At 39.9% G+C, this 17,757-nt stretch overlaps 4 non-coding genes across 4 annotated transcripts; all 4 read right to left on the reverse strand.

Moving 5' to 3' along the window:
- Nucleotides 1-14,153: 14,153 nt before the first annotated feature.
- Nucleotides 14,154-14,272, reverse strand: LOC112698542 (5S ribosomal RNA). Its single transcript, XR_003151693.1, has one exon. It is a non-coding gene; the product is annotated as a 5S ribosomal RNA (ribosomal RNA).
- A 213-nt stretch (nucleotides 14,273-14,485) lies between these two features.
- LOC112698620 (5S ribosomal RNA) lies at nucleotides 14,486-14,604 on the reverse strand. Its single transcript, XR_003151767.1, has one exon. It is a non-coding gene; the product is annotated as a 5S ribosomal RNA (ribosomal RNA).
- A 208-nt stretch (nucleotides 14,605-14,812) lies between these two features.
- LOC112698601 (5S ribosomal RNA) lies at nucleotides 14,813-14,931 on the reverse strand. Its single transcript, XR_003151749.1, has one exon. It is a non-coding gene; the product is annotated as a 5S ribosomal RNA (ribosomal RNA).
- A 211-nt stretch (nucleotides 14,932-15,142) lies between these two features.
- Nucleotides 15,143-15,261, reverse strand: LOC112699228 (5S ribosomal RNA). The gene has a single exon (XR_003152340.1). It is a non-coding gene; the product is annotated as a 5S ribosomal RNA (ribosomal RNA).
- Nucleotides 15,262-17,757: the final 2,496 nt, after the last annotated feature.

Genomic DNA, 17,757 nt, shown 5'->3' on the forward strand with positions numbered 1-17,757 from the left:
TTTCCAAAATGATCTTCAAGCCTTGAGTTGGGCCTTTGTTCTTGGTGGAATTGGGTTGAAAGAGGCCTTGGTTGATTGCTCTTGAAGATTGAAGAAGAACCGAAGTGAACCAATTGAACCGGAAATGGAGTTAGCCAACGTTGGGTCTTCAACGTTAGGGTCAAAGTTAGGGGTCTAACTTTGACCCTAACTTTTCATATCAGCAAACCACATTCTTCTGGTTTAGACGTTGGCGCCAACGTTAGGGGTCTAACTTTGACCCTAACGTTGGCCTTGCTTGGTGTGATTGGTGCCAACGTTAGCCTCCACGTTAGGGGGCTAACGTTGGCGCAAACGTTGCCTACTCCCCCATTGTGATTTAAGTGCCAACGTTAGCCTCCAAGTTAGGGGGCTAACGTTGGCGCAAACGTTGGTAGCCCAGGGAGAAACTCTCAAGTTCCAACGTTAGCCTCCAAGTTAGGGGCTAACGTTGGAGCTAACGTTGGCTACTTCCAAAGAGTGATTCATATGCCAACGTTAGCCTCCAGTTAGGGGGCTACGTTGGGGCTAACTTCATGCAACCCGGTTCAATTTTCACTTATTCCATTGTCCTCTCTTCATCCTAGCCATTCTCTTTGCTTCAACCTTTCTCCAAGCCTTCTTCACCTATCATTGATCAACCAAACTAATCAAAGTTTGCTCAAATCATGAGGTATTCAATCTTCACAATATGCAACAAATATAGTTCAAAACCTCATGAATGGCATGAATTCACATATGGTTGGTTCAATCAAGGGAAACATGAAAATCTACTCAATTAGCTTGCTTGTAGCTTAAGAAAGTGCATAATTTAATGAAACAAAAAAAAGACTAGCTAAAATGGGCTAAGATGACTTGTCATCACAACACCAAACTTAAAGCTTGCTTGTCCCAAGCAAGAAATGAATTTATTAAGAAGAAAGAATGAAATGGAAGAGGAAGTTCATGCTAGCAAAGTGTTATTGATAGTTCATGGGTTTTATGTGGATATGCAAATGCTCACTTCTTATTGACTCCTAGGCTAGAAAGTTCCTTCAGTTTCAAGTGACATACTGCTATGACCTCTCATTATTCCTTTATCCTTGGCTATTACTTTATTCAAAAGCTTATTTGAGTGTCATGTGTAGCAAGTTCATTTTCTTTTTATACTTGACACATTATTCACCATAGACACTTGGCTCCATTCCTTCTTAAAACATTGATGCCAGCACCTCTTTGGGCTACTAAATGCTTGTAGTTAGGTTGCTCTTGATAGTGGATTTTCAGCTGATGATCCCGGGTTAGTTAACCCAAGTCACCAAGTGTTGAGGCACTCCTAAGAGCTTACTAATCCAAGCAGATCTAGTACAAAAACATCACAGGCATATATTTCAGAGTTCAAGCTATTGGTGTCCAGCTTTATTTCTTTTTGTTTTTCTTTTGTTTTGCCACCTTTTAGCTTTCTTTGTTCTTTCTTTCTTTTTTTTTTGTTTTTCTTTCTAACCAAGGAATTCTATTCAATTGAGATTCATAGACAATAGGCCACTCTCTACTTAGAAGGAGATATCTTAGCTCTTTATTCACTAAAGTGAGTTATAATGCAATCACACACACCACCACTTACTTTTATTCCACTTCTAACTAACAGAGACCATTTCACTTCACATTCAAACTGTTCTTTTATTAAATTTAAAGATGCAGGGGACAACACATACTTCTTGTTAAGTGAAATGAACAACAAGCCAACACATGAACTAGCTTACTTATTTTGAAATAACCAACAAATGCAAAGACTTTTAAATGACTACAAAAAAAAATTCAAAAACAGATTGGAACAGATAGAATGCATGTTGTGATGATCAAAGAGCAAATCCACCTTTTATTTGTCATGCCTTTTCTTTCTCCTTTCATATACTTGGCTGCTAGTGTTCCACCATCTTTGTTTGGTGGTTCTTGATCTTGCCAAAAGCCAGCCTTGTTCATAGCCTCCTCCACTCTATCTTCAAGTCTCATAGCCCTGTTCACTTCCATCTCACTTCTCATTTTGAAAAATTCATCAAAAGTTGGGAATGCCGGATCCATGTGATGCAAATGTTCTCCAATATAGTTTAGTTTGATTTGGCTATTGACATTGTAATCGGCTTGCACTTCATACCTTGCTTCTTGGAGTGTTGTGAACTCCTTGAAGGCCTTCAAACTTTCAGCTTGCATTTGTTCCAACTTCCCAAAAGATTCATGAGATTGAAAGGCATGTTCTTCTTGCATCGCAAGAAATCTTGACTCGAATTCATTTTGTTTGTTGATTATTCTCAGCTCTCTTTCTTCTTGTGCTTGTTGGTTTTGCATGTACAGAGAATGATATTCCTCTTGCCTTGCTTGGATTCTTGTGTATTGCTGAGATAACCTCCCTATTGCTTCTTGCATTTGAGTCATGTCCATATTGCCTTGTGAGAAAAAGTGTGGCTGTTCCTCCTCCTCTTGTGGCTCTTCTTCCATGTGGGGCTCATCTACTTCCATTTGCTCTTCTCTTTCCCTTCCTCCATGTGGCCTTCGGCCTTGGTGTGCTTCAAGGGGCATCGTCATTCGTTCAATAGTTATGGGCATGCCTTGGCTAGCCACATTGGATTCTCCTCTTCCAATGGAACTTTGGCCTTTGCACACAACTTCCAAATGGTGCTTGGATAGTACAACCAAGATCCGGCCGAATTTTTTTCAGCTATCTTTAGGATGTCTCTTGCAAGGATCTCATGAACTCTTATCTCTCCACCCACCATGATACAATGCAGCATTAAGGCTCTCTCCCTGTTAACTTCTGAGGTGTTCACTGTCCCCAGAATTGACCTTTTCATCAACTCATACCATCCTTTTGCCTCCGGAATGAGGTTACATCTCTTCAAGAACTTGTATCTGTTCTTGTCATCTCCCTCCCATCTTGAGTTCTCAAAACAAATGTCTCTTGCAATCTCTTCATAATTTTGATCCTCAGTCAATCTTTGTTGGTATCCCGGTTCATCAAAGCGCACTGACTTTAGTTTCAAAACTTTCTTGATTGCATCTGGGCCAAAGTCTACTTCCACCCCACGCACATAGCTCTTGTACGTTGGGGGTTCACGCATGTCAATCCTTGGGGCATTTGCATAAAACTCTCTTATAATATTGGCATTAATTCGAGAGATTGGTGATGTAAGTTCCTCCCATCTCCTCTTCCGGATCTTGTTCTTTATTTCTTGACACCCATCATCCGGCAACATGAATGGAATCTCAGGATAAATTTTTTTCTCGTTCATCCATTGAATTTGCATTTGATGAGACCAAGACTTGAACTTCCATTGGTCATACTCATGTGTTTCTTCCTCTACTATTGGATCTTTTCCTTTCGTCGTTTGGTTCTTGAGGAGGATGCCATAATCACTTGGTTGGTTGAGAGGGAATGTGGAGAGTGTTGGAGAGTTTGATGTGTGGTTGGAGGAAAAAAGAGGTTCGGACTGAACTTGCTAGGGAATTATGAAGAGAAGATTGAGTGTTTGGAGTTTAAAGTAAAAGAAAAGGTTGCACAAGACTTGTAATGTTGAGGAGTGATTCGGTCATGTGCATGGCTTGAAGGTGGTATGCTTTTATATGAGAAATAGAGGGCTAGGATGCAATTAAGCACCATGGGGATCAAGGGTGTGCATGTATGGATGAATGAAGACAAAATTTGCTCCTTCCCTAGCCTTTGCCGTGATCATTTTCAATGAGGGGCAGATTTCTTCCTTGAAGCATGTGATATGATTTTGTCCTTATGCTAAGCTTTCTTTTGTCTTGTCCTTCTTTTCATTGAAGATTCTTTGACCTCCTAGTCATCACAACAAGACACATGCATTAGTCTTATCCCACCGTAGCAATATTATTCTTTTTAGTTAAAAGAAAATTCTATTTATAAGGTTTTGAAAAAAAAATGACAAATGTATGATTATTGATGCATGAATTTCAGATTCTCATGAAGCTATGTGGACACCAAACTTAGTGTTCGGCCATATGCTCTATCAAAACATTTTAAGCATGTAAAACAAAATTCTTTATGATATTGGTTAAGTGTGCTTAAAGATATATCAACTTAGCATATGTTTCAAAATAGTGCATGCAATAAGTGGACATGTTCATGAAAAGAGAAAAGAATTCATGCATCAGGTGACCATAGTTTATTGAATGTAAAATGACAAGAATCTTAAAGCATGGGTTGCCTCCCATGGAGCGCTCTTTTATTGTCACTAGCTTGACATTGAAGCTTTCTTTTATGGTGGTTGATGACTGTAGTGCCTCAACTTGTCCCCTCTGATCGTGAGCTTCTTCTTTGTTCCTTGGTGCTCTATCTCAGCATGTTCTAGTGATAATATTTTGCTCACAGTGTAGTAATCGTTAGTCTGTTGGTCTGTTCCCAGTTGTTGATAGACTAACTGCACTTTGTCACCTTTGAAGAGCCCTTCTGTTGGGATTTTTTTGTTCTTCCACCCCTTTTTGATTCTGTTTTTGTTTTTCTTCCTTCCTTTTGTTAATTCTTCTTCTTTGAAAACAGGCTCCCTTTTGAAATTCCTTTTCTTAGTTGCCAATACTACAATGTTCCCTTGAGCTTCTTCATTACTTTGCACAGTCTCTTTCTCTTTTTGGCCTGCTGTATCGTCTATCTCTTGCTTGGGAGGGCAGTTGTTGTTTGTCTTGTTGATTTCCTCCCTCCACTGCAGATTCTCCTTGTCTGTTTCTGTACCATCCTTCTTTTCATTACTGTTCGGTGTTTCTGGTAGTACACTCAGAGTGATACTTTCATTATGCATCCTGAGGGTTAATTCTCCTTGCTCTATGTCTATGATGGCCCTAGCAGTGGCTAAAAACGGTCTTCCCAGTATAATGGAATCGCCCTCATCCTGATTCGAATCCAGGATCACAAAATCTGCTGGGAAGATGAATCTGTCTACTTTGACTAGAAGGTTCTCAATTATACCACTGGGGCATATCACTGATTTGTCCACCAATTCTAGAGACATCTGTACCGGTTTTACCTCTTTTATGCCTAACTTTTTCACTAGAGAAGCAGGCATCAGATTGATACTAGCTCCCAAGTCACACATCGCCTTCTTGATAGTCATACTGCCAATGGCGCAGGGTAGAAAGAAACTCCCAGGGTCCTCAAGTTTGGGAGGAAGTCCCTTCTGGATTAGTGCTCTGCATTCCTCAGTGAGCAGTACAGTTTCATTAACTTGCCAACTCCTCTTCTTGTTGATAAGTTCCTTCAAGAACTTTGCGTACAGGGGCATTTGCTCAAGTGCTTCAGTTAAGGGAATATTGATTTCTAACTTCTTGAAGATTTCAAGAAATTTTGGGAAGTGTTGGTCCTTAGTTTCCTTGTTAAACCTTTGAGGATATGGCAAGGGAGGAGTGAAGTTATTTCCCTGCCTTTGGTCCTCAGTTGGCTCTTCAATTACTTCCTTTCCCTTTCTTGATTTTTGTGGCTGATCTTCTTTTTCTTGAGCTTGATCCTGAGTTGGCTTGCTTGCTGCCTCCTTCTTGTCATTGACTTTCTCTTCTTCAGCTTGTTTCTTGTCACTTTCCTTTGGCTTCTTGGTTGCTTCTTCATTTTTCACCAAGACTTTTCCACTCCTCAATTGTATTGCCTTGCATTCTTCCTTAGGATTTGGGATTGTGTCACTTGGCAGTGAGCTTGAAGATTTCTCAACAGAAATCTGTTTGGAGATTTGCCCAATTTGCCTCTCTAGGCTCTTCATGGAGGCTTCATGGTTCTTGGTTGTCATTTCTTGGTGTTTCCACATTTTGTCTATCAAGGTTTCCAAGTTGGTGAGTCTTTGAGATTCAGGTGATGCTTGTGGTGGGTTGTGAAATGTGGATGGTGGATGGTAGGCATTTTGGTTGGTGGGTTGGTTATTAGATTGGTAATGGTTGGGGTTGGAGTAGTTGTTTTGAGGTTTTCTGTAGGGGTTTTGGTTGGTTTGCTGCTGGTTGTGGTTTTGGTTGTTTCTTAAAGTGTTTTGGTTTGAGTTTCTCTGCCATGGTTGTTGATTTTGGTTGTGATTGTCTCCCCACCTAAGGTTTGGGTGGTTCTTCCAAGAAGGGTTGTAAGTGTCACCATATACTTCATTTGGCCCAGAATTTTGGTTGTGCATGTACTGGACTTGTTCTTGTTGTTGCTCCTCTTGAGTCTCTTCACTCTGACCCCATGTGGTTGATGGCTGGCTAGTGTTGACTGCTGCAACTTGGAGACTGTCAATCCTCTTAGCCATTTGCTCAAATTGTTGTTGAAATTGCTGCTGCATCATCTTGTTTTGAGCTAGGATTGAATCCACTCCGTCTAGTTCCATTACTCCTCTTCTTTGTGATGGTTGGCGGCTTCTTTGATGAGCAAAGAAATATTGATTGTTGGCCACCATGTCCACAAGATTCTGAGCTTCCTCAGCAGTTTTCATTAGTTGTAGTGAACCTCCAGCAGAATGATCTAATGCCTCCTGAGATTTCAATGTCAGGCCTTCATAGAAATTTTGCAGCACATCCCATTCATTGAACATCTCTGGAGGGCACTTTCTGATTAAGGCTTTGTACCTCTCCCATGCTTCATACAAGGATTCAGCATCTAATTGTGTGAATGTCTGCACCTCAGTTTTCAGCCTGATGACTCTCTGGGGTGGATAGAATTTGGCTAGAAATTTAGCCACCAAGTCATCCCAACTAGTGATACTTGCTTGGGGAAAAGTTTCAAGCCATTGTGCAGCCTTATCCCTTAATGAGAACGGGAACAGCAGAAGCTTGTAAGTCTCAGGATTCACACCATTGGATTTGACAGTGTCACAGATCCTCAAGAAGGTAGATAGATGTTGATTTGGATCCTCCAATGGTCCTCCTCCAAATGAGCAGTTATTCTGGACCAATGTGATGAGTTGTGGCTTCAGTTCAAAGTTATTTGCATTGACATTAGGGGTGAGAATGCTGCTTCCACAATGTCTAGCATTTGCAAAAGTATAGGAAGCCAATACTCTCCTCTGTTGTGGTGGATTATTAACTCCTTCTCCTGGATTAGATGTATCTCCTTCCATCTCGTGGTATTCTTCCTCAGATTCTTCTTCTCCAACAATACTTTTCCCTCTTTCGGCTCTTCTTAACCTCCTGAGAGTTCTTTCGTCTTGTTCATGAAAATTGGGTATGGCTCTTTGTGTACCTGACATACAAGCAGAACATAAGAGCACACAAACCAGTGATACTTCAATCTACTGTTAGAATGAAGTTTTAGTTAGCTTAAGCAAAAATTCAAACAGTTAGTGGGTTAATCAAAGGTTAAAGAAAAATAAAGAAAAAGTGCTTGATCTAGATTACCACCTCACTTAATCATTGTCAATCTAATCAATCCCCGGCAACGGCGCCAAAAACTTGATGAGATATTTTGATGAGAAACGAATTTCTACCAAAACACCCAAAACTAACCGGCAAGTGTACCGGGTCGTATCAAGTAATAAAAACTCACGGAAGTGAGGTCGATCCCACAGGGATTGAAGGATTGAGCAATTTTAGTTTAGTGGTTGATTTAGTCAAGCGAATCAAGTGTTGGTTGGGTGATTTGTGATTTGCAGAATGTAAATTGCATGAAATTAAAGAGAGCGGGAAAGTAAATTGCTGAAACTTAAAGGACAAGAAATTAAATGACAGAAACTTAAAGTGCAAGAAATGTAAATTGCTTGAAAAGTAAAGGGGATTGGGATGAGGATTTGCAGAATTTAAACAAGGGAAAACTAAATTGCATCAAACAGAAGAGGAAAAGGGAATTGGGATTGAACCGGATCTTATAACAGCAAAGTAAATGAACAATGAAAGCATTAAACAGAGAATTGAAATGAGAATTTAGATCTCAGGACCCAGAGACTAGAAAACCAAGTCTAGATCTCAATGCCTTCCTAGATCCAACAAGAACAATAGCAAGGAAATTGTAAATTGCAAAGAAAAGAGATGAAGATCAAGTAACAGGAAATGAAATTCAATTAACAGTAAAGTAAAGAAAGCAGAGAGATCCAAGATTGAGATTGAAACAGAATTTCTTCAATTCTCAAATCCAAGATCCAAGACAAAGGTAAAATGAAATTGCAAGTAAAAGGAAACAAAGAAATTCAAATTCACTCCGTAACAAAAGCTTCCCAAAAACTATTCTAAAAATTCTAAAAGGAAAAGCTTTAAAAGAAAACTCTCCCGAAAAAGCTCTCTAAACAAATTGAATTCTATCCTATTTATACACTTTCCAAAATGATCTTCAAGCCTTGAGTTGGGCCTTTGTTCTTGGTGGAATTGGGTTGAAAGAGGCCTTGGTTGATTGCTCTTGAAGATTGAAGAAGAACCGAAGTGAACCAATTGAACCGGAAATGGAGTTAGCCAACGTTGGTCTTCAACGTTAGGGTCAAAGTTAGGGGTCTAACTTTGACCCTAACTTTTCATATCAGCAAACCACATTCTTCTGGTTTAGACGTTGGCGCCAACGTTAGGGGTCTAACTTTGACCCTAACGTTGGCCTTGCTTGGTGTGATTGGTGCCAACGTTAGCCTCCACGTTAGGGGGCTAACGTTGGCGCAAACGTTGCCTACTCCCCCATTGTGATTTAAGTGCCAACGTTAGCCTCCAAGTTAGGGGGCTAACGTTGGCGCAAACGTTGGTAGCCCAGGGATGAGTTTCAAGTTTCTCTTGCCAACGTTAGCCTCCAAGTTAGGGGGCTAACGTTGGCTCAAACGTGGGGAGTCCAGGGAGTGATCTTCATGCCCAACGTTAGCCTCCAAGTTAGGAGGCTAACGTTGGGGCTAACTTCATGCAACCCGGTTCAATTTTCACTTATTCCATTGTCCTCTCTTCACTCCTAGCCATTCCTCTTTGCTTCAACCTTTCTCCAAGCCTTCTTCACCTATCATTGATCAACCAAACTAATCAAAGTTTTGCTCAAAATCATGAGGTATTCAATCTTCCACAATATGCAACAAATATAGTTCAAAACCTCATGAAATGGCATGAATTCACATATGGTTGGTTCAATCAAGGGAAACATGAAAATCTACTCAATTAGCTTGCTTGTAGCTTAAGAAAGTGCATAATTCTAATGAAAACAAAAGAAAAAGACTAGCTAAAATGGGCTAGGATGACTTGTCATCACAACACCAAACTTAAAGCTTGCTTGTCCCCAAGCAAGAAATAGATTTATGCTCCAAGGTTCTTTCAATTAAGATGGATTGAGGAACACTTGTAAAGTGCAGTGAGTGAAGTGATCAAGTATCAGTGGGATAAATTCTAAATCATATGCTCATGCAAGGGCTTCAGTGCTCACTAGTCCTTACATATTGGGAGTCGTAGGTCTTAGGATTTTCATCCAAATGGTGTCATGGAGATCTCTTTATATGTAGTCACCTTGAAGCAGCTTATAGTTTATGTGCTTTGGCCTCGACTCTAAGTATCATGTCTCAAGGCGGCTCTTTAGATAAGCTTTCAATCAATACTCCTAAACCAGTTGGTTTTAAGGTATTAGGTGTTGAAGCACCCCTGAGGATTTACTTGCTCAAGCCTCTTTCCTTGACACACTTCAACCACAAGCATTTACTAGGATAACAACTCTTTGAGTTTTTGTTTCTTTCTTTCTTTTTCTGCCTAGTAATTGATGCTCAGAGCCTTGGGCCATATTTCTTTTGTTTTTGTATTTTCTTTTCTTTCTTTTTTTTGTTTGCTGCTTCTTGGATCAATAAATTTTTGAGAATCTCCACAAAACTTCTTTGAACTTCATGTCCCGCCTATGAGCTCCCATGCAAGTTTTCACAAGCATGCAACCTCAATACAAAATCATATAACCAGAACCACCACTTTTCCTAATCTTTTGCTTGCCTCAAAATTGTTTAATTCCTCAATCTTTCTTTTCAAAGAACTTTCATGTGATGCATTTCTTGAAACTGGAGTGCAAACAAGTTTTGAAGATAAGAATGTTGTGAATGATCAGACACCTTGCTTATTGAATTATAAAGAAAGACTATGCTATGCAGGCAAAATAAAAAAAAAACTATGCTATGCAGATAGGCAGGGCAGATCAGAATACAATTCAACTTTCAATTACAGCAATATTTGATGCAAAACAATGACTTAACAATACAACCTGTTGAAGTTTACTTGCTTTCCTTCTTCTCATCATCATCATTGCTGTCTTCTAGATTCATCTTTTGTTTCTTAGGTTGATGATGCTTTAATCCTTCCAACAGCTTGTATGGACCTCTGCAATGATATTGAAAGTTGCTTGTTCCCCAAGCACTTGGAAATAATGGTTAATCTGCATGATTTATTTGTGGGCTTTTTGAACTTACTTTGGTGTGGGAACACCAAACTTAGTACCTTGCCAATGCATCGGATTAACCATGTGTGATAATTTCTTTTTTTTTTCTTTTTCAAAAGTAAAAGAACTGGAAACTAAGAAAAACAGTAAAATGGCTAACTAGTTCATCCAGTATGCTTGAAGCCTACATTATGCAAGAAGTGAGAATGTGTTTTATAATGGGATTTTGGTGAAACACCAAACTTAAAATCCTGCATTCTCCTTTAGATTGTTTTGGTGTGCAACACCAAACTTAGCTTCTTGCATTATAGATAAAACTAATTAACCTTTTTATTAAAATAGTTATGAACAGAAAACTACCTCGGGTTGGGTTGCCTCCCAACAAGCGCTCTTTTATTGTCACTAGCTTGACATCCTTCATCCTCTGATCATGGAAGTTGAGGTCTCTGTTGCCTTTGGTTTCCTCCTCTTATCGTAGGCTTTTCCTTGTTTTCCATAACTGCTTTCCCTTTCAACTCAGCAGCTTTTTCATTGTTCTTTGAGTCATCTTCATTGGCTCTTAGGGATATATTTCCCTCTCTCTCACCCAGTTTAGCAGGGTTTTGAACCATTTGTTCCATGTACCTTTCAATTCTCTTGAGATATGCCTCCTGGTTTTTCCTTATGTCCTCCTGTTCTATTAATGTCATTTCTTGAATTTTCATAAGCCTTTCCATCATCATTTCTAGAACATAGAGTTTTTGGAAGTTTAGGACTGGTTGTGACTGTGTTAATTGTGGTGATTGATGTAAGTCATTTTGGGCAGGTGGTGAGGTAGGATAGGGTTGGAGATGTGTATATTGGGGTAGTGTGTAGTGATTTTTGTTGGTATGGTGGTGTTTTTGCAGGTTTGGGAAGTTGGGGTTATTATAGTTGAGGTCCCTTTGTTCCTGATGCTGAAATTCCCTCATTCTTAAATAAGAATGTGGTTTCCATGGTGGAAATTGTGCATTCAATGTGGCAGAATGTAGAGAATCAATTTGTCTAGCTATTGATTCCAATTGCTGTTGAGTTTGCTGGTGTAGCTGCTTGTTTTGATCCATGATTGCTCTCACCCCTTCAAGATTCAATGCTTCCCTTTCTGAAATTTCATTCTGTGGCATCTCAAATGAGTGTTGGTTATTGGCTCCTTTGTTACTGAACTCCGCAGTTCCTTGGATGGTTGCTGTTGCCTTGAGTAGGCCATCTGAGAAGTAATCTACTGCTTTTCTTGTTTCGGAGGTTAGTCCTTCATAAAACGCTCGGAAATCCACCTTGTCATTTGTTTTCTTGTATCTCTCCCATGCTTTGAACAGTGGTTCTTCCTCTCTTTGTATGAATGGATGTACTCCTTCTTTCATCTTGATGTGTTGTTGGGGTGAAGAAAATTTGGCTAGAAACTTGGCAACCAATTCATCCCAACTAGTTATACTTCCTTGAGGAAAGGTTTCAAGCCATTGTGCTGCTTCATCCTTCAGTGAGAAGGGAAATAACATGAGCTTAATGGTATCATGGTCTACACCATTGAGATTGACAGCCCCACATGTTTTCAGAAAAATGGATAGGTGCTGCTTAGAGTCCTCCAAGGGATTTCCACCATAGGAACAATTGTTCTCTATTAGTGTAATGAGTTGTGGCTTCATGTTGTGATGTTCTTCTTTCTCAGAGACTCCTCCTTCCTTGTGACATATAAATCAATCAATAGAAAACATAGTGATTTTCTTGAAAATTGGATGTAGCCGGTTGGGACAAAACTTCAAACAGTTAGTGGGTTAGTCAAAAATTAGGGAAAAATAAAGAAAAAGTGCTTGATCTAGATTACCACCTCACTTAATCATTGTCAATCTAATCAATCCCCGGCAACGGCGCCAAAAACTTGATGAGATATTTTGATGAGAAACGAATTTCTGCCAAAACACCCAAAACTAACCGGCAAGTGTACCGGGTCGTATCAAGTTTTTGGCGCCGTTGCCGGGGATTGAATAGATTGACAATGATTAAGTGAGGTGGTGATCTAGATCAAGCATTTTTTCTTTTTTGTTTCTTTAATTTTTGACTTGCACACTAACTGTTTGAGACTTTGTCTCTACTAACCCCCACTGCACTCAAGCTACAGAATGCTCTGTGCATCTTTGCTGTTTTGGTTGTATGACATGAACTAAGAGAGAGTTCTCCATCTCTGGAATTTCTGAAGAAGGGCACCAAGAAATGGAGGAGACAGTAAGGAAGTCCATAGTGAGAGGAGAAAAGCTGAGGCACTATGATTTTCAGCCTCCATGATCAAAGAATGAAGGATGTCAAGCTAGTGACAATAAAGAAGCGCTTTGTTGGGAGGCAACCCAACCTGAGGTAGTTTTCTTTTCATAGCTATTTTAATAAAAAGGTTAATTAGTTTTATCTATATTGCAAGAAGCTAAGTTTGGTGTTGCACACCAAAACAATCTAAGGGAGAATGAAAGATTCTAAGTTTGGTGTTTCACCAAAATCCCATCATAAAACACATTCTCAATTTCTGCATAATGCTGGCTTCAAGCATGTTGTATAAACTAGTTAACTATTCTGCTGTTTCCTAGTTTTCAGTTTTGTCATTTTTGAAAAAGAAAAAGAGTTTTACACATGGTTAATCTAATGCATTGGCAAGGTACTAAGTTTGGTGTGCCCACACCAAAGTAAGTACAAAAGCCACAAATAAATCATGCAAGCTAACCATTTTTCAAGTGCTTGGGGAACAAGCAACTTTCAATATCATTGCAGAGGTCCATACAAACTGTTGGAAGGATTAAGCATCATCAACCAAAGAAACAAAAGATGAACATGAAGGCCAGCAATGATGATGATGAGAAGAAGGAAAGAAAGTAAACTTCAACAGGTTGTATTGTTAAGTCATTGTTTTGCATTAAATATTGCTGTGATTGAGAGTTGGATTGTATCCTGATCTACCCTGCCTGTCTGCATAGTATAGTTTCTTTTCTATTTACCCCTGCCTGCATACATAGTATAATTTCTTTCTTTATAATTCAATAAGCAAGATGTTTGATCATTCACAACATTCTTATCTTCAAAACTTGTTTGCACTCAATTTCCAAGAAATGCATCACATGAAAGTTCTTTGAAAAGAAGGATTGAGGAATTAAACAATTTTGAGGCAAGCAAAAGATTAGGAGAAGTGGTGGTTCTGGTTATACGATTTTGTACTGAGGTTGCATGCTTGTGAAAACTTGCATGGGAGCTCATAGGCGGGACATGAAGTTCAAAGAAGTATTGTGGAGATTCTCAAAAATCTATTGATCCAAGAAGCAGCAAACAAAACAAAAGAAAGAAAAGAAAATACAAAAACAAAAAGAACATGGTCCAAGGCTCTGAGCATCAATTACTAGGCAGAAAAGAAAGAAGAAACAATGACTCAAAGAGTTGTTAGCCTAGTAAAATGCTTGTGGTTGAAGTGTGTCAAGGAAAGAGGCTTGAGCAAGTAAATCCTTAGGGGTGCTTTAACACCTAATACCTTAAAACCAACTGGTTTAGGAGTATTGATTGAAAGCTTATCTAAAGAGCCGCCTTGAGACATGATACTTAGAGTCGAGGCCAAAGCACATAAACTATAAGCTGCTTCAAGGTGACTACATATAAAGAGATCTCCATGACACCATTTGGAGGGTAAGTCGAGCTGCGAATCCCTGCGGGGCCCGTGCGAGCTTGCCTAAAATGAGGTCATTGAGACTCGCTTTAGCTAAACTATTCAAGATAGTGCCGTTTAAAGAACGAGGGTAGGCACGACGTAAAAAAAAAAAAAAAAAAAAAAAAAAAAAAAAAAAAAGAGGTGCAACACAAGGACTTCCCAGGAGGTCACCCATCCTAGTACTACTCTCGCCCAAGCACGCTTAACTGCGGAGTTCTGATGGGATCCGGTGCATTAGTGCTGGTATGATCGCACCTATTATAATATGCGCACATAATTATCATATGCATGTCTTGCGACGTAGGGTAAGTCGAGCTGCGAATCCCTGCGGGGCCCGTGCGAGCTTGCCTAAAATGAGGTCATTGAGACTCGCTTTAGCTAAACTATTCAAGATAGTGCCGTTTAAAGAACGAGCGTAGGCACGACGTAAAAAAAAAAAAAAAAAAAAAAAAAAAAAAAAAAAAAAAAAAGAGGTGTAACACGAGGACTTCCCAGGAGGTCACCCATCCTAGTACTACTCTCGCCCAAGCACGCTTAACTGCGGAGTTCTGATGGGATCCGGTGCATTAGTGCTGGTATGATCGCACCTATTATAATATGCGCACATAATTATCATATGCATGTCTCGCGACGTAGGGTAAGTCGAGTTGCAAATCCCTGCGGGGCCCGTGCGAGCTTGCCTAAAATCAGGTCATTGAGACTCGCTTTAACTAAACTGTGCAAGATAGCGCCGTTTAAAGAACGAGGGTAAGCACGACGTAAAAAAAAAAAAAAAAAAAAAAAAAAAAAAAAAAAAAGAGGTGCAACACGAGGACTTCCCAGGAGGTCAACCATCCTAGTACTACTCTCGCCCAAGCACGCTTAACTGCGGAGTTCTGATGGGATCCGGTGCATTAGTGCTGGTATGATCGCACCTATTAAAATATGCGCACATAATTATCATATGCATGTCTTGCGACGTAGGGTAAGTCGAGCTGCGAATCCCTGCGGGGACCGTGCGAGCTTGCCTAAAATCAGGTCATTGAGACTCGCTTTAACTAAACTGTGCAAGATAGCGCCGTTTAAAGAACGAGGGTAAGCACGACGTAAAAAAAAAAAAAAAAAAAAAAAAAAAAAAAAAAAAAAAAGAGGTGCAACACGAGGACTTCCCAGGAGGTCACCCATCCTAGTACTACTCTCGCCCAAGCACGCTTAACTGCGGAGTTCTGATGGGATCCGGTGCATTAGTGCTGGTATGATCGCACCTATTAAAATATGCGCACATAATTATCATATGCATGTCTCGCGACGTAGGGTAAGTCGAGCTGCGAATCCCTGCGGGGCTGATGACAAGTCATCTGAGCCTATTTTAGCTAGTCTTTTTCTTTAGTTTTCATTAGAATTATGCACTTTCTTGAACTACAAGCAAGCTAATTGAGTAGATTTTCATGTTTCCCTTGATTGAACCAACCATATATGAATTTATGTCATTTCATGAGGTTTTATGCTATATTTGTTGCATATTATGAAAGAATGAATATCTCATGATTTTGAGCATAGCTTTGATAAGTTTGGTTGATTAATGATAGGTGAAGAAAGCTTGGAGAAAGGTTGAAGCAAAGAGGAATGGCTAGAAGTGAAGAGAGGACAATGGAATAAGTGAAATTGAACCAGGAAGCATGAAGTTAGCCCCAACGTTAGCCCCCTAACTTGGAGGCTAACGTTGGAACTTGATTTTTCCTCCCTGGCCATCCCACGTTAGCCCCAACGTTAGCCCCCTAACTTGGAGGCTAACGTTGGCACATGAATTCCTCCCTGGCCATCCAACGTTTGCGCCAACGTTAGGGGTCTAACTTTGACCCTAACGTTGGCACATGAAAACACAAGGGAGAGGGGCCAACGTTTGCGCCAACGTTAGCCCCCTAACTTGGAGGCTAACGTTGGCGCCACACACCACAAGGCATACAAGGGGTATACTTCCAACAAGAATAACTTGAGCTACAGAGCTCCAAATGAGGTGATTCAAGAAGCATTGGAAAGTAGGAATCAAGAGCTTTCCAAGCATATATGGCACTGCATGGTGGACACTAAAATTGAGGGAGAAAACTGCCCCGCAATGTGCATAAACGAACATGGTGGCAACCTGCAGTGAGGCCAACTGACCTCTGCACCTTAAAAGGAGTATAACTCGAGCTGTAGAGCTCCAAATAATGTGCTCCCAACGGCATTGGAAAGTAGACATCCAGGGCTTTCCAACAATGTATAATAGTATGGGGTGGACAATACATTTGAGCCTCCAGAACTGGCGTTTTCGCCAACGTTTGAGGGCTAACGTTACCTCAAACGCTGCACACCAAAGCCAGCGACCATGCCCTCTTCAAATGATCATAACTTGAGTTGTAGATGTCCAATTGAAGTGATTCCAAGTGGGTTAGAAAGCTGACATTCAGATCTTTCCAACCATATATGATAGTCTATATTGGGCATAAAATTGGCAACATGACAAGAGGACAAAGTTGGTGCCATAAATGTGCATAAGGGAGGCCAACGTTAGGGTCAAAGTTAGACCCCTAACGTTGGCACCAACGTCCAAACCAGAGAATATTGCTTGCTGCTATGAAAAGTTGGGGTCAAAGTTAGACCCCTAACTTTGGCCCTAACGTTGGGACCAACTATGGCTAACTTCAAAATCGGTTCAATTGGTTCACTTCGGTTCTTCTTCAAACTCCAAGAGCAATCAACCAAGGCCTCTTTCAACCCAATTCCACCAAGAGCAAAGGCCCATGATCATCACTCAAAGGCACAAGAAATAGATAAAATAGAAATTTCATTTAGTTGTAATTTGTTTTTAATTTCATTTTCATTTCCATTTTGTAAAGCCTATATAAGGCATCATTTTCATATTTGTAAGGGGGCTGGCTCCAGAAGGGAGCACGAGGATTCAAGAGCTCTCTTTAAATTTTCTTTTCTTTGTTTTTGAATCTTGGGTTGAGAATTGAAGAAATTCTGTTTCAATCTCACCTTGAGAATTCTCTCTGTTTACTTGTCAGCATAATTTCAGTGAATTGTGATTTGAATCAAAACTCTCTTTACTGCTTTCTTCTCTATTTTCTTCTGCAATTATTCTCTGTTGGATCAAGGAAGGAATTGAGATCTAGACTTGGTCTCTAGTCTCATCCAACCCCTGAGATCTTCAACCTCTCATTTAGATTTTGCAATTGAGCCAAGTTGCTCTCTGTTTTGATTTTAAAGTGATTTTCCAAATCTGTTGAACCTGCTGCATCTTTTACTTCTCTGTTTGATTGTCATTTACACTTCCGTGTTTGATTTCATGAATCCCAGTACCTAATTTCTTTTATTCTTCTTGCAATTTAACTTTCCAATTACTTGATCTACTGCTTTCTTTTAATTTCCAGCACCCACTCCCTTTTAATTTCATGCAATTTACATTTCTTGCAATTTAAGATTCTTGCAATTTACATTTCTTGCTCTTTAAGTTTCAATGCAATTTACTTTCTGCACTTTAATTTTCCTTGTCATTTACATTCTGTTGGCTTCAATTGTCACTCAAATCACTCAATGTTAGCTTGACTAAACTAATCACCCACTAAAGTTGCTTGATCCATCAATCCCTGTGGGATCGACCTCACTCCCGTGAGTTTTTATTACTTGATACGACCCGGTACACTTGCCGGTTAGATTTGTGTGTTTTGGGAGAAATTTATTTTTCACCAAAATACTCATCAGGGGCCCGTGCGAGCTT

Source organism: Arachis hypogaea, chromosome 6 (genome assembly GCF_003086295.3).
Source record: "Arachis hypogaea cultivar Tifrunner chromosome 6, arahy.Tifrunner.gnm2.J5K5, whole genome shotgun sequence".
Taxonomy (NCBI): Eukaryota; Viridiplantae; Streptophyta; class Magnoliopsida; order Fabales; family Fabaceae; genus Arachis; species Arachis hypogaea.